At 51.3% G+C, this 15,286-nt stretch overlaps 1 long non-coding RNA gene across 1 annotated transcript; it reads right to left on the bottom strand.

Moving 5' to 3' along the window:
- Nucleotides 1-3,225: 3,225 nt before the first annotated feature.
- Nucleotides 3,226-15,000, bottom strand: LOC137158300 (uncharacterized). Its single transcript, XR_010921353.1, has 3 exons — nt 14,917-15,000; nt 3,754-3,943; nt 3,226-3,676 (listed from the first exon to the last, which is right to left on the bottom strand). It is a non-coding gene; the product is annotated as an uncharacterized lncRNA (long non-coding RNA).
- Nucleotides 15,001-15,286: the final 286 nt, after the last annotated feature.

Genomic DNA, 15,286 nt, shown 5'->3' with positions numbered 1-15,286 from the left:
CTCCAGTGCTCCGACCTGCTGCGGGCTAACGGCCTGTTGGGAGCACTCAGCGTTCCTTCGTGCGCTTTGCCGTACCGCTGATTCAAACCGCAGCAGGGCAGAGCGTGCGAGGGAACGTTTGGTGCACCTCAGCAGGGGCCGCGCAGACAGTGAATGTGCGGCACGCCGGAGCACCCGAGATTTCCACCCCAACTTCCTGCGCAGTGAGTGCGTGTGTAGACATGCCACAAGTGCTCCCAAAGCCGTATGCTTACTCGGATTGCCTGGAAATTTGCTGTGCCTCATGCGGATCTAGGGAAAGGTTTGGGATCCAAATCTGAGGTGGTTTAAGGATGAGATTCCCAAGGGACAGTCCGCCACCCCAAACAGCGTTTCTTAAAGTTCACAGACTCTACACACTTTCTGTGCATGCCTGCGGCACTGATCGTTCCTCAGACCTCGTCAGTCACTTGGCATTTATCCCAGTCAGCACATGGCAGCCCCAGCCCTTTTGGGGCCGCACGATTGAAAACGTTAAGGGACTAATTTAGCCCTCTCTAGTAGCCTGTACCAAACGCTCGTGTGCCAAGGAGATTGCACTGCACATGTGCAGAACGATGAGCCAACGGGGTTTCCAGCCAGCCAATTTTCATGCGACCTCGACGACTCAAGGGAATATGCTGTGGCCATTAAACATAAGCTACATCCCTGGCAGTGTATGTTCAAAACCTAGCCATGGCCGACGCTGCAGAATAAGATGTAGGTTTATTGCTACAATCTGCCTCTGTCTAAGGGGGCTGTTCTGGGGGGGGAAATGCAATCTGAATACAGCAGATAATTCAGGACGTGCTGAAACTATTTTCAAAAAGAAAAGAAAGGAAACACGAACGCTTGATGGGAGTGGAAGGGGAATTAAGGGGTGACGGAGAGCTGGGAAAGAGATGAGAGGGTGCGGCTGTGGATCAGAGAGGGAGGGAAGAGGGTTGGGGCCCTGGGACCCGGGAAGGAGGGACATTGGGAGACAGGGGCTTGTCAGCCCCACATTTCCGTCCCCTTGTGCATGCCGAGATCTAGGGTGGCCCTGCCTTTTTTGGCAATCAGAGCCCTTCTCCCTGCACTGCTATGTAAGCTGAGATCTGCAGGGCCCTGGAGACAATGCAAATAATAACGTGTGAAAACCAGTAAATGCAAAGTAAGGAAGCATGTGGACCCAGGGGAAGAGGGGCAGTTAACTGGGGGGGAGGGCTGGCTTGGAGAAGAAGGGGTGGCCAGGGTCATAGCTATGGGGGCCTGGCTGGAGTAGGGGCAGGACATCTGGCTGGGGGGAGGGGGTGGGAATAGTGGGGCCCAGCTAACATGCAGCTTGGGCTACGTAACCCAGGAAGTGTGAGCTGCTGCCTGCACTGGGTGTACGCAGCAGCAGAAGGCAGCACTCAGCCAGCAGCAGCTTCCCACCTGCCGCTCGCTTCTGAAGTGCAAATAGCTTCGTGGGCCCGGGAGGGGGGGGGGGGGGGGGGGGGGGGGGGGGCTCTTTGGCATTATTTGCCAGGGCAGCGATATGTTGCAGGGACGGTGGGGGAGAAGAAGGGGAGGCACTGGTCTTCTCGCGCACCCTCGAAGTTGCTGTAGCTGCCATGGAATAAAACTGTCAGGATTTGGGGCCCCGGCCAGGTCTGCAAATTCTCGGCCTGCCTGTCAGCCACAAGACCTGCAAACCTCTCCCGGCATGCCCATTTCCCCGTTGCACTTGAACAGTGCGCACAGGAAGGGGAGGAGACGTCACGGGCAGCAGTGCCTGCTGAAAACATCTCTCCGTGTAGAAAGAACTAGGAAATGCACTGACAAACCCCCAGCCCCTTGTTAGCACAGAGATGGCACCTCGTGCCCTTCCTCGAGGTGAGATGCAAACCTCTGAGGGGCAGCGTGAAGGGAAACACCGTTAGCAATGCCCTGCAACACCCGGACCAAACCCCGTCTTTGCAGACGGGGCCGGGCGCTCTGGGATCAGGGCACGTGAGGCTGACTCTTTGCTAAAGCATAACTGGGCAGGGGGAGACGCGCAGGACAGGGCCCTCCCAGATCTCCTCATCTCACAGTCACAGCCCCGCCAAGCTGCTCCGTCTGATCCTCCCACCCTTCAGTACAGGCCCGGATTGACCAATCTGCACGCTGTGAGCTTGCACAGGGGGCCCCGATTTTCGGGTTGGCCCCACTGCTGCCACCTGACCAGTTTTTCTTTGGCCTGGCTGGTTTCCCTCTTGCACGGCCGGTGGCAATGCGCTGGGGGCGTTTTTTCCACACGTAGCTGTTGTCACTTCCAGGTGGAAGACCCAGCACGGGGCAAGCAGCCTCCCTTGCTGCGTGCACGCGTGGCTGGGCCAGTGGTTGCCTTCGCGACAGCCCCGCGCTGCCTGCCGGGGTCTGAGGAGGCCCACGCAGCGGCGTAGGCTCCTGCGCCTCGCGGTGCCGGCACGCTGGATGGACCTGAGGCTCCCCAGCACGGAGGGGGAAGGAGCAGGGACCGGGGTAGGTGAGGCAGGGGCTCCTGGCAGAGGACAACAGGGGGACTCCCTGGGATAAGGCTCCTGGGAGGGGTGGGTGTAGGGGCTCCCGGGCCAGGGGGATGAGGCTGCTGGTGGGGGAGGGGATACCAGGGCTGGGGGAGGGATGAGGAGGGCCAGGCTGGTGTGGGGGCGGGGGCAGAGTCCAGATTTTCTGCCTCTCAGAGGTGGCAGCCCTATCTGGGCCCTGACCGGTTTGGCCCAGCTGCTTCCCTCTTCAATGAATCATGATGGGGGGGCAGGCGAGCCAAACTTCAGTGTGGGGCATTGCAGCCTCACACAAGGGATTGCAGCCATCCAACCCCCATAAAGCATAGGGGTCCAGTTTCTCAGCTCCCTTAAGGAAGATGTGCGGTGGGGCAATTTCCATAATGCAGAGGGCCCCAAATTCATTAATCCGGCCCGGAATCCAGCTACACCTAATACACAGATTGCAGCTGGCGTGCAGGCAATCATTCCCAGTGGTTAGTGCCAGCTCCCGGGGGCAGAGTTACGGCTGTGTAGGCGTGTGCCCTAACTCGTCATTGCCTGGTTTTCAGAGGTTTCAGTTTTGCTGAACTCAGAGTTTTGGAAGGGCCCAAAATACCACCTGGCCCCCCGAACGCCACGTGAACAAAGGCGTGTGTGTGTCAGTGAATTATAGTGATTATTGTTTGACTTTGGGGTTGAGCGGTTCTGCTTTACAGATAGAGTTGATCTGCCAGCTGATCTACTGCACTTTTTAACGTTACGCCTCCCTGCGCTTTTAAAAATGGCTGTCTACAGAAAGGAACTGAAATCTCTGTGATTTCCGGACCATTTTGGAATTCATTTGCACAGTGCATTCAGTTCATACTTGGAACGAGAAGAAAGAGCTCCAAGTTCTCCTCCTGGCTCCCTGACCAAACAGGGATATTATTCAGCTCTAATTTGAACCAGATGATAATACGGAGATGAGTTATAGGAGCTAGCAAGATGGAGACATTTGTTCTTTGCTAACAACAGTTTAAAGCAGAAACATCTTGCTTTCAAGCAGAAGGGTTCGGTTGGTTGGTTTGTTTTCAGTGCAATTACAAGCATCAAGTTCCCTCAAGAAGACAATGGCTATTTGGCATGAACCCTCAGAAACGAAGAAGACAGCCATGCTCACACTCCACCTGGAAGTGAAATAATTAACGTGGTTACAATTCACAGCTATAGCTATGTAGGTGCAAGTCTGCGAGTGGCCACTTACCTTGGATTAAGAGTGCTGTATTTCAATGTAATTTAAGTCCATGAAAATGAAAAGTTGATTGTGTTTTGACGAAGATCGGGTGCCGTATCAGTCTAGCAGCTGAAGCATCTTCTCTTGGGGACTACGGTCTGCCTTGGAAGGAGCAAGGAATTGAATGCTAGCAAAGACCTTCTGAGTCCCTACTTTAATCCTAAAAAATAAAATCACAACAACACAACAATAAACACTTCGAACAAGGGGATAATTGTTTCTGAAAATTCTCAGGGCCCAGGAAATACAAGAAGTCCAATTCAAACAAACAGCCGACACTGCATCTGAATATTGGGCCTAAAGAGCCGGATCTGTGCTCATTTCTGAGGGAGTCAGGGGGGACCATCACGTCAGTTACCCTGGTGTAAAACCGGTGCTAAGTGACATCATTAGCAGGCCCAGTAACAGCTGAATGTTTTCCCGCCGTGGTAGCGTGGGTGGCGTGGAAAGAGAGCACGATTCAACTGACAGAGCCAATCACCTCAGGATTACAACAAAATTTGCAACAATGCAATAGAAGAAACTTCCATTTTGAGACTGTAGAGAGTGGGCCGTCCAGCTTCACTCGTGAGTCATCTTGCCACGAGAACTTTCTGGGAACACAATTTATGCGTTACCTGCTGTTATTCGCATCTGTTCCCACACACACAAAAATACCTGCCATTCATGGCATGATGGACATTTGAATTTCCATGAGCTACGTTAGACCGAGAAGCAAACAAGTGACGAATGGATTGATCAGAATAAATTACCCCGGTTGCTGTGATTCAGGGAGGTTTGCCGTATTATTCCTCTCAGGAGATGCAGTAGCCGAAGGTGATATATTGCATTGACTGCGTCTGCAGCACTGCACGCAGTGGATCTCTTGGGCACCACAGCTCCGAGCCATGCCGCAAAGCCAGGATCCTCAGGGACAACATCCCAACCAGGCAGGCCATCTCTGAGAGGAGTGATGATTACGCTGTAATTGCTCACGCCCACCAAGACAGCCCCTTCCCTTTGTCCCGTTAAGCAGCATTGTCAATGAATAGCACAAGGGTCTGAAATGCAAAACGCTTCTCAGTTGGGCTCCAGACGCTGGTGGTGGGGGAGGAGGAGAGAGTCCATGGAGTGGGTTTGATTATTTCTTGTGTTAATTATTATGGTAAAGTCTAGGAGCAAGGTGGGACGAAGCAGCCCCTGAGCACAGCAAGGCTGGGACCTTCCATCCACACACTGCCTGTGTGTACAGGGAGCCCAGTGCTAGCCGGCTTCATGAGCGCTAGATTTCCACGGATGTTTCCAAACAGGGCATGAGGAGGAGAGATGTGTGGTGCGCTGCCAAAGCCTTAACAGGGTCCCTGGGTCCATGGTGCAGGCACGCATCCCTGGGGAAGCTCCTGTCCCCACTTCGACACTTCTCCAGCTACCCTTTCCCTCCCACCCCATCCTCCGGCAGGTGTTCTTTGGGGCAGCAGAGGGGGAGTCTGGCAGGTCGTCCTGCAGTCTCCGGCTGGGTGCTCGGCCAGGTAGGACGCCAGTCCGCGTGGGCGGTGGGCTGGGGACCCAGCGGGGGGAATGATTTGCCAATGATTCTTGGGGTGGGCAGCCTCCCCCAGCTGGCAGTGGGCAGCGGGCTTCCCCTGCTAGTTCAGTGGGACAGAGCTGCAAGCTGCCTCATGCTACCAGCTCTGGGCTGGGGAAAGAGCTGCCCCCCAACCTCGCGTGCTACAGGATCTACGTCAGCAGCAGGCTGGCTCCCTGCCGGACACTTACTGAGCAGAGCCGGGCCAAGCATTCTGGAGGTGGCCTGTGAAGCGTTTGCCCGCAACGTGCTGCAATCGGGGAGGGTCCGGGAGGCGATTCTTGGGGATGAGGACCCCGATTCAGCAAAGCACTGACCCAAGGACGTGCTTAAGCCCCATGTAAATTGGAAACTGGGCACACGCTTGAGGGATTCGCTGAACTGGGGCCACGCCGGCTTGATGCAGACATGTGTGTGAAGAGGGCTGGTGCAGTGCGGGGGAGGGGTGGAAGAGGAGCCCAGCTTTTCAACCTTAGCCATCTATTTGCATTCATTTTATCTCCGTGAGATACGGCCTTTACCGAAAGCTGTAATTCTCCAGCGCACGGCGGCCCAGAGCTGGCTGAGGTCAGAGGGCCTGCCTGAGCCAGCAGTGGACAGAGAAAGCAGCAAGTTCAGGAATTCCTCTCCAGAACCCTGGAATTCAAGGAATTCAGGCCAGGATCTCTCTGCCCAGCTCTTCGAAGTTCATCTGCAGATAACGCGGGCGCTTGTTCAAAGCTCCACGGCAAACAAAGCGCAGTAGTCACAATCACAGGAAGGAGGCTTCACAATCCAAGCGTCCGGCCCCGGAGCCCCCGAGGAAGTGATTATTTGTTCTATTTGGAGAAGCGCGTGGGTTGTGGGGGAGATTTTCAACCATTCTGAGTTTCACAGAGATACGGCAAACGTTGCCAACCAATCGCACAGCAAAATGCGAACAATGCCACTGCTCCAGAGCGCTGGAAAATTCAATAATAGGATCTGTGGTCGGGGGGAGAAGGACGCCTTCTGTTCCTGGCCCAATGACTATCCGTGGTCATTCACCCTGGTAATTCACAGTCATTCATGACGACCGTGAATAGTCACTGGGCCAGGGAAAGAGAGAGAGAATGACTGTACAGCCTAGGAACGGACACTTGCCCATGATTCAGGAGACTCACATTCCAGTCCCTGCTCTAATTATTTATACACCATGGAACAGCTTTGACGGAAGACCCATACCAGAATATCCCATAGCCCAGTGTCCAGGGCACTCACCTGCCATGTAGGAGAGCCACGTTGCAATCACTTTCCCATATCAGGCAGAGGGGGGAATTAAACCCCAGCTCTCACATCCCAGGTGAGTTCCTTAGCCACGGGTTAAAGGTTATAGGTGAGGCCCTGCCTCTTCCTCTCCAGACATTTCGTGAGTCTAGTCCACCTTTGCTTCTGCCAAAATTGAAACAAGACGTTTCAGGTGGAAACAAAACGTTTTGTTCTGACCTGCCCCAATTTTTTCCCCCTGACTTTTCAACTCACCCCAATATTTTGAAAACAATCTGTGCTCACTGTAACGCGAGACATTTATTTTTCAGAACTGCTAGTGCATCAGAAAATCCATTATTTGCCCTGAACCCAATCTCTTTGGGGCAGGGACCCTCTTTTTGTTGTGTGTGCACAACACCTCGCACCTGGCTGGGGCCCTGGGGAGCTTCCACACTACAAATCCAATGAGCGTGATTGACTTTGCAAAGTGAAATTCCCCAATAACACTTCCAGCTGAAGGTCCCGTCATGGTGCTCCAGAGCGGTCATTGCACTCCAGCACACGCAGAGGCTATTCCCGGGCATAAGGTTAAGCACAGTCCCCTGCACTGGAAGGAAGCAGGTAGGAAAGCTCCCACTCACCTATTCCCAGGGAGGAGGGAAAGGGTACAGAATGGGTATGGCAGAGGGGACACGGACGTGGATGGGGTCCTCAGTATACCAAGTCAGCTGTGTAGGCCTAGCTTCCACTGCAGGGCCGGGAGGTGGGTCTAGGACCATGCGTAGCGAAGCAGTCAGGAGCAGCAAGCTGGCTGTGTAGCAGGACCCCAGCACCACGTCTCCTGCACTGTCTCTCCAGATGACCCCTGCCTACCTTGTGCCTACGTCTGGCCCCCCACCGCAGCACTGCGCAGGATCTCCATCGTCAAACCCTTCACTGCTTCAGCCTCGCAGCACCCCCCGACACAGGCCCAGGGACGCTGATCCCTCTTTCAGAGAGCAGGGAAGTGAAGCAGAGAGGGCCGGGGACTCGCTAAGGCCAGGAAAGGGCAAAATCATTCTCGCCTTGCTCCTGCCTGGCCTCTCCCACAGGCCTGTTTAGAACACAGAGGCCAGGCCAGGCTGAGTTTGTCTCGGAGCCAGGATTCCCACTCAAGGTTAAAAGCCCTCCTCACAGGCTGCCCCTTGGCATGCTCTCCATCCTCTCATTAATCACTCCTTAAAACTGGCTCCTTCTGCGAACCCTTTCAGGGAATACCTGCAAAGAAATCCCCTCCGCCCCCCGAAAACAACCCTGTGCCACCTGCACGTTGGCCCCACTGCCTATGCACCCTATGTTTGAACAGACCTGCCTGTCTCTGTGGTAAACTGTAAACTCCTTGGGGCAAAGACTGCGCCTTCTTCTTCGTTTACACAGCCGCAACTTTGAGCAGGGGGTTGGACTAGATGACCTCCTGAGGTCCCTTCCAACTCTAATATTCTATGATTCTATTCTATAACTATCCTGCGGTGTGCAAGAAATACAGCTAAGAATTATGGACACAAGAGACCCAGATCTTAGGTTTCTTGGGGCAACCTGCCCCCATTTGACAGTGAACGTCTTACGCTGCAAGAGTTCAGACTACAACAGCCGACAAACCTAAACGCGGCCTAGCAATCTAGACTGCAATCTTCCTTTGCCAAAAACGTCCTCCAGGAACCATCCAAACCACCAAAGCTTAGGCCGGTGTCTCCATGCAGCTCTCAGAAACATGTCCAGAATATGGCCAGGAGAGGGAGCTGTGTTCAACACAACGGCTGCTTCATTCCAGAGCACCACATTACAGCACCAGATTGCTGAGCGAGTCAGAAGTGATTATTTAGCACAACCCAGTTTGAGGAGATTTTGTGTCATTGCAGATTTCTCCTTGGGCACGGCTCTCTCTGAGTCTCCACCGGGAGACATGCTGAAGATGCCAGAAATAGGATCCCACCTAGCAACAGCACTTACAGTTCAGGACTCACAATCTAAAAAATCTTCACAGTAAACCGAGTTCTGCGCAGTTTGATCAGTTCTCTGCAATCAAAGACTACAGAAATTAGGACTTAATTACCATGATGCTACTGGAGATACCAAGACAGATACAAAGATAGCTGTATCTCTTAAAAGAGCCAAATCTCCACAAAATACTTACATCATTTTAAGATGACAACATTCATAATGAGCTGTGTGGGTGTTAACAAGGAAAATGTACTGTCAGCTGCAGCATTTCCTATACTTGAGACCAAATTCTGATCTCATTTTCATTAGTGTAAACTTGGAGTAACTCCATCGTAATTAGCACCACTACTCCACATTTACGCTGGTGTAGGGGAGGGACCAACATTTGACTCTGAGAACGGGATGACGACAGTAAATTGAACTACTGCAGTATATGTCTCTAGTTTTCCCTGGTGCCTGTGATGGGTGTGAATATTGAACACAACAGATGATTTGAATAAAATCCATACAACCCTCCAAAGCAAATAAAGTTCTGTGGATCTATAGACTGGAATTGTTTCCACCCAAAGCCCCCTAAAAATCAGCTCAGGTTTTTTTGTTCTGGGTCTGTACAGCACCTAGCACGAGGGGAGGCATTTCCATGATTGGGCATTTCAATAATACAAATCAATAAAACAATAGAAGTCCCTACAAGAAACCTGGCCTAAGTCTGGGGTTTGCTGGGTTTTCACAGCTGTGACTGGAAGCTTCTGCGTTTGCACCCAGTGAAATGAGCAGCACTGGGTATTTATTGTGAATTGCTGTGGGTCTCAGGAAGGGAGGATTTCCTCCCAGCCCGAATGTCAGTTAAAACTAATAGCTAGGCAAGGACAAGTCCAGCTGGTGTCATCTTCCACCACAAGCCCCAGGGCCCACACAAATGTGCAGCAATGCACAGACATTTTCAAACCTGCCCTGACTTCGCAGGTAGCTGCTCAATAACCACTCAGCAAACCCAAAAGGGCCCCGGGGGTCGGTGCCCAGAGCCAGTGCTACGCGATTAGAGGCAGTGAAGTTCCCTATGCTCTGGTACTCTCGGGCCCACTGCAGCTCTCCGTGTGGTGGTAAGCTGTCTCCTTCCTCTTGCAGGCCAGGAAAGGCTCGTCCCTGCAGAACACAGCAGCTGCCAGTCGCCACGGTTTGCTCTGGGAGCCGGGTGGATATTTTGCAGGCCTCGATTCGTTCACAATAGTTTCACTGGCTGAGCTCAGACTCGAGGCTGCTTATTTGGTTGGAATCAGAAAGAGCCAAGTGCTTTATATTGTATGCCAGGGAAAGCTAGAGATACGCCTAATTGGCCCCAAGACGGGTACCACACAAAGGTGAGCATTGTGTCTGCGGGGAGACTTGGGAGGGGGCTACTGAATGGAGAGGAGGAGCTCTCAGAAGTATCCATCAGGCTTCCTGTTTACGAGGACTTTGGCTCGAGCTCCACTGTCTGCCCTGAACCTCTGTATTCTATTAATAATGCTACGCACAGCTCCAAATTGAAACTGCAGCCATTGCCAGGGCCTGGGAGTTTTCAGGCACACACTAGAAATGCTATTGTCTGATCTGGGGAGAGCTCTGCAATGTTTAATAATTATGTAGAGAGAGGTTTTTTTTTCCATGCCACTGCAGCCCTCCAGAAGAATGCGTTCTCCATCAACCCCTGGCAAGATTAAACAGGGCCGAATCAAGAGGCCCTTAGTGCTCTGCTGGGTGGAAGCAATTGAGGAGAGTGCGGATTTGCTGCAGCCCGTTTACTGTCATCCAGCCTCTGCATGTTGTCCCAATTCACTGCACCAAGCGGAAGGAGCTGGGTTGTCTCAACCAGTTAATTGGTACTAATTAATTCCAGCAGATCGATCTCGAATACGCCCGAGGAGCAGCTCAGCAGAACAGTCTGATAGCCGTCATTTACATTTCTATGCAATCAGGGTGCAAAAGTTAAGAAGGCGGGCTTGACAGCACCAGGACTCTGCAGCAGACCACGTGGGCTAGATCCCTCTGAACGTCCAAGAACACGTCACAGTGATGGCACAAACTACAGAGGAGCTGGTCCACCCTAACCCTAGGGTAGAACAAACTGCAGAGCAGCTGGACTCCAGGAGTTGGAGACTTTCATGCCAGGTGGCCCATTTAATTTAATGTCTGCACCCAAAAGCCCTCTCCTCCAGCATCCGGTAACAACTCTACCCTCTTCTCCTTCCAACTCCCCCTCAAGCCCCATTTCTTTCACCACTGCTGACCCTGCTCCCACGCATACGCCTCACGCTCCTGGCTGTCTGGTGTATTGAGTCTTGCCATCCCATTTAGACCCCAAGTTCAGGGCAGAGACCTTGGGTGGGATCCGGGTTTTTGCTCCAGCTACTTTATGCTACCGTGGCAGCAACCAGGGGCCATAACGCCCCCCCCCTCCACAGCCAGTGAGGGAGAATTGCCCCGATGCAGGCATTGCATGCCATAGGGCTACCAGAAATGGTCCAATGTAGGGCTCCATCCTGAAGCCCTGGTGCAGGAGGTGACGGGGCATTCCCCTTCTGCAAATTCTTGGTGGTGGCAGAGGCCTATAGAGTGGAACCGAGCAACTCCTGCCTTCTGCTCTCTGTTCCGGGGACCACGGGGGGCTCAGAAAGACCCCGAATAGGGATTCTGATCTTAGTCCAGCTCTCCTGGTTGCTTTGGGCAAATCAGTTAACAACCCCGCACAATGGGGTTAAGAACATTTATTCATGGCCGGGGGGTAGCTAGTTAGTGGCTAGACAGCGCTTCAAACCCTGGCCCAGCCCTCTTCATCGCCACAGATTTTTCTGACGGTCTGCAACGGTTGCTTTGCTCACCCCAAGCCAAGAGGCCCTTTCTGAAAGACAGTCATAGCCTTCCACTTCCTGTGTCCTAAATCCTGGGGAGGGGGAAAGCCCCAGGCGGCGGTAATCAACGGCTTCCAACGGGCCTGAAGACAGAAGAGCCAGAGATGAGCTATGCCGAGGTCAGAGAGCACCAGCGGCTGAAGGCACGGCGCCAAGGCGGGAGGGTTCCTCTAGCACATCCTCTTGCTTTATAGTTGCAGGCGGGTGGTTTCACGGAGCAGGAATGGAAGGGGCTTACTCGGTTCCTAATCTTGCCCACTGACTGGCACAGGTGGGTCCCGTGTCCCAGCAGTGCCTGCACTGATCAGCTGACAGGGTAATTTGTTCTGTGAGAAGGGCAGTGGACTTTCTGCTCCAGCCAAACCCACCGTCCGTCCTCTGGCTCACACTGCCACAAACCAGATCTTGCTTGGCTCGTGCCTGTCAGAAAGCCGCAGACACGGCCCCTATCTCCGAATCAGGCCACACGTGGGTGTATTGTCCTTGCTAATCTCACACGGGCCCAAGTCTCTATGCTGCGGGCGCTTCCACTCTTTGTTTATGGGACTAGCCCTGTTTCCCTCCCAGGGATTTTCATTCACACACAGACTTGGGAGCGTTTTATTGTTTGGTTAATTAGGAACTCCCCGGTTCTTACAATACATTGTAAGAGTCTGTTTTATCCCTGCCTGGCTAATTAAGAAATCTAATTCCCCCGTCTTGTTCAGTTAACGAAAGCGTTGTTAGTTTTAAACTTAACCTTGGTTTGCAATGATCCTTGAATGTAGCTTGCCAACTTACAGGGGGAAATGGGGGCATTTGTTTTAAAGAGGTCATTCAGAGGTAGTTGAAAAATTAAAGGTGGCTAGCTCTATTAGCTATGGTCATTAACTCTACACTAAATCATTAATCTTCCTCACGATTTCAAATTCATCTCACAGAACATGTTTTATTTTTGCTAACAGTGTGGCTTTTAGAAGAGTGTCAGAGGACGTGCATTTGTTATGATTCACTTGGTATTCACATGTTATCAGAGCCAATAATACTTTATGGAAAGCCTCAGCACCGGGAAGATAACTGAGCTTTGTTCATCAGCCTCTTGGCTGTCTGATCTCCTTATAAAAAGAAAATCCTTTGTTTCCTGGCAGGCTGGTTTTCTTAAGGAGAAGTGGAAATGCACGCTCTTTGCCTGAAGTGTTTTTAATTCAGTAGCAATAAAATAATTTTGTATAGCATCTCTTGTAGTAACTGGATAATTCTGAGAGTGGGCCACATGGGACTCTTGTACTTAGCTAGGAAACAGTCAGCTGAAAGTTAGTGTTTCCAATTATTACCTCTTCCAATTCAGAGCAGCACTTGAAATATTTGACCAAAACCCCCCTACATTCATTTAGACACCTTAGTAGGGTAATATGTTTAGTGGTTAACCCAGCGCCTGGGATAAGGCTACATAGATTCTATTCCTGAGTCTCCCTCTCTCCCCTTGTACCTCAATTTACTTATATGTAAAATGGGAATAATAATCCTAAAACATTGCTTTGCACTGATCAGTATCAATCTATGATCAGATTATGCATTTCCTCAGGATTTATTCCTTAGTCTAGGAAAGCCTTTGCTAATGTTTTGCTCTCTGGTTTGATTGCAGAAGTGAAGAATTTAAAATGTGTTGCGATGCATTAGCTAAGTCAGAGGGCGGGGTTTATATTCTTTGGTAGAATGAGTGTTCAAGTATTCCTGCACACAGTTGCAAACATGCCGAGAGCAAAATCTGACCGCTTTTGTTTTGAGTTAATGTTATGTACATATACACACACTCTTTCATCAGGTTTCAAAGTTCACTGTAGCAGTCTTCATGGTTCCCTCTGCCCCAAAATTACACCTAACCATTAGGACATAATATAAACCTATCACTTGCTCAGATGTAAACAATCAGGTAATTCGCACTGGTCAAAAACTGAGCTTTCCTGCAGGTGTTTCACTGAGAAATTGATTTTGAGAAAAAAATTGAGAGACTCAAAAAAAAAAAAAAAATCCAGTTCGATCTTCCCTGGAGCTATAGGAACTGAAGCAAACATCTAACCCAGACACCATCCCCTCCCTGCCGAGTCTGTGTGGTTGTAATAGGGTCACACCCTTCATGTTGGAGGGAAAAGAGAAGAGACTGGACAAGTCGTTTCTTCTCCCCCGGGAAGCTCAGCATACAGGTGAATCACACTGAGGTGTCTGGGGAGTGGCACCTATTTATTTCAGCAGTAAATTTGGAAGCTGCATCCTAGAGTGTATTTTTACATCCCGGTGAAGTTTGTCTGAGCCCCTCCAGTGTGTTCACAGTTTCTGAGGCAAACATACAGAAGCTGAAAGGTGACACAAGACGTGAGGCTGGAGCGGCTGAGGCACTGCCCTGCAGATACAGCCCCAACAGCCACCTGCTGAATAAATCCAAACAGCGCCTCCTGCAGCAACTGGCTCTGCATTCCTGGGGCAACCGAGAAGAAAGGAACACAGAATGCATTTTCCCCCTCAAGAGCTGGCGTGAATCAGTAATTGCAGGGCTGGGCGGTGAGTCCAATCCCGCAAGAAGCTGTGCCACTCTGCCTAGCACCTCACAAGACTGGGGCCAGGATGCTTTTTTTGGATTTGTTTGTATGGAGGGAGGAGGGAATTGAATTCTTCTTAGGAGGGCACTGATCCTACCACACCTCACTCACAGCAACAGCCCTTGCTCAGACAAGTCAGTCATTTGTCAAGGCTGCTCCCACCACCAGGGATTTGGGGGAAGAGCCCTCACAGGAGTCACAAAGCCACAGATAGAACTAGATCCTGCAAGCTCTCGCATACCCAAATGACCCCTTCACCAGCCAGGAATCAGAGGGAGAATCTGCATGAATAAGCGGGGTTAGGATCGCACCCATCATTTCTTGTAAAAACATCCAGACACTGTTCTGAAGAAAACCCTCCAGTTCTGCAAGGGCTCGATTGGAAATGGATAAGAGAGGCTAGGAGGCAGCATTGAATGTTTTTAGAAAAAAGGGGTTGTAAATGGGAACCTTCCGTACAGGACACTGTTCAAGGGCAGCTCCGCTTCCAACGCTTGAATTACAGCATAGCACCTCCTACTTAAACACACAGGGAGTTTGCTTTTTTTGTACCTTCGCACGGAGGTCACTGTTGCCTCAGGACACGTGGATTTGGACCTCAGGCCACCAGCCAAGGCATTTTAGTCAGGCCTCGCTAACAGGAGCATACAGCACAGCCCAATCCTGCACTGGGGGGTGGGAAGGCAGCAGCCCAGCAGATGTAAAAGGCCCTTAGTTTCAGCTCTCACAGTCCATGCACGCTTGCAATTTTATTAACTAAAGTTTCAGATAGTAGCAGGAATGAGACTGTGTATTTAGAGGGAACAGTGCATGCTCTTGGTTACTGCAATATCCCTCATGAATTAAAAAAAACCACATTACGCTGCTGGAGCATAGCAAATAACTACCCAAATACCTTTTAAACAAACAGGTGCCAGCCACCAATTCCAACCTTCCTAGAGGAGCGTAGGCCTGGTTACATCAGCTGATAGGCCTACTTTACACTTCTGCTCCCCCCTTAATAGGGGGAATCTGTTCACTTAAAATACCCAGGTGTTAATCAGGGGAACAAGCACACATGGCCATTTAGCTGCTTGGGTTTTCACACTGAGCTATTTATTCCCTCTTTCTCCCATCCCCCCTGCAATCACTTTCTCACCTGCTTGTGTAGTTCACACCTGTGGCTTGTTTGACCGTGTGGCAGCCTGCGAGGGGCACACACAACGGGTCTACCTTGCCATTTTCTTTCTTTGCATTGCCTCCACAACAGATGCTCCTGTAGTGCT

This window comes from Emydura macquarii, unplaced genomic scaffold (genome assembly GCF_026122565.2).
Source record: "Emydura macquarii macquarii isolate MOO-44397 ecotype Brisbane River unplaced genomic scaffold, CSIRO-AGI_Emac_v2 contig_1644, whole genome shotgun sequence".
NCBI lineage: Eukaryota > Metazoa > Chordata > Testudines > Chelidae > Emydura > Emydura macquarii.
This window is presented reverse-complemented; position numbering and strand designations above follow the sequence as displayed.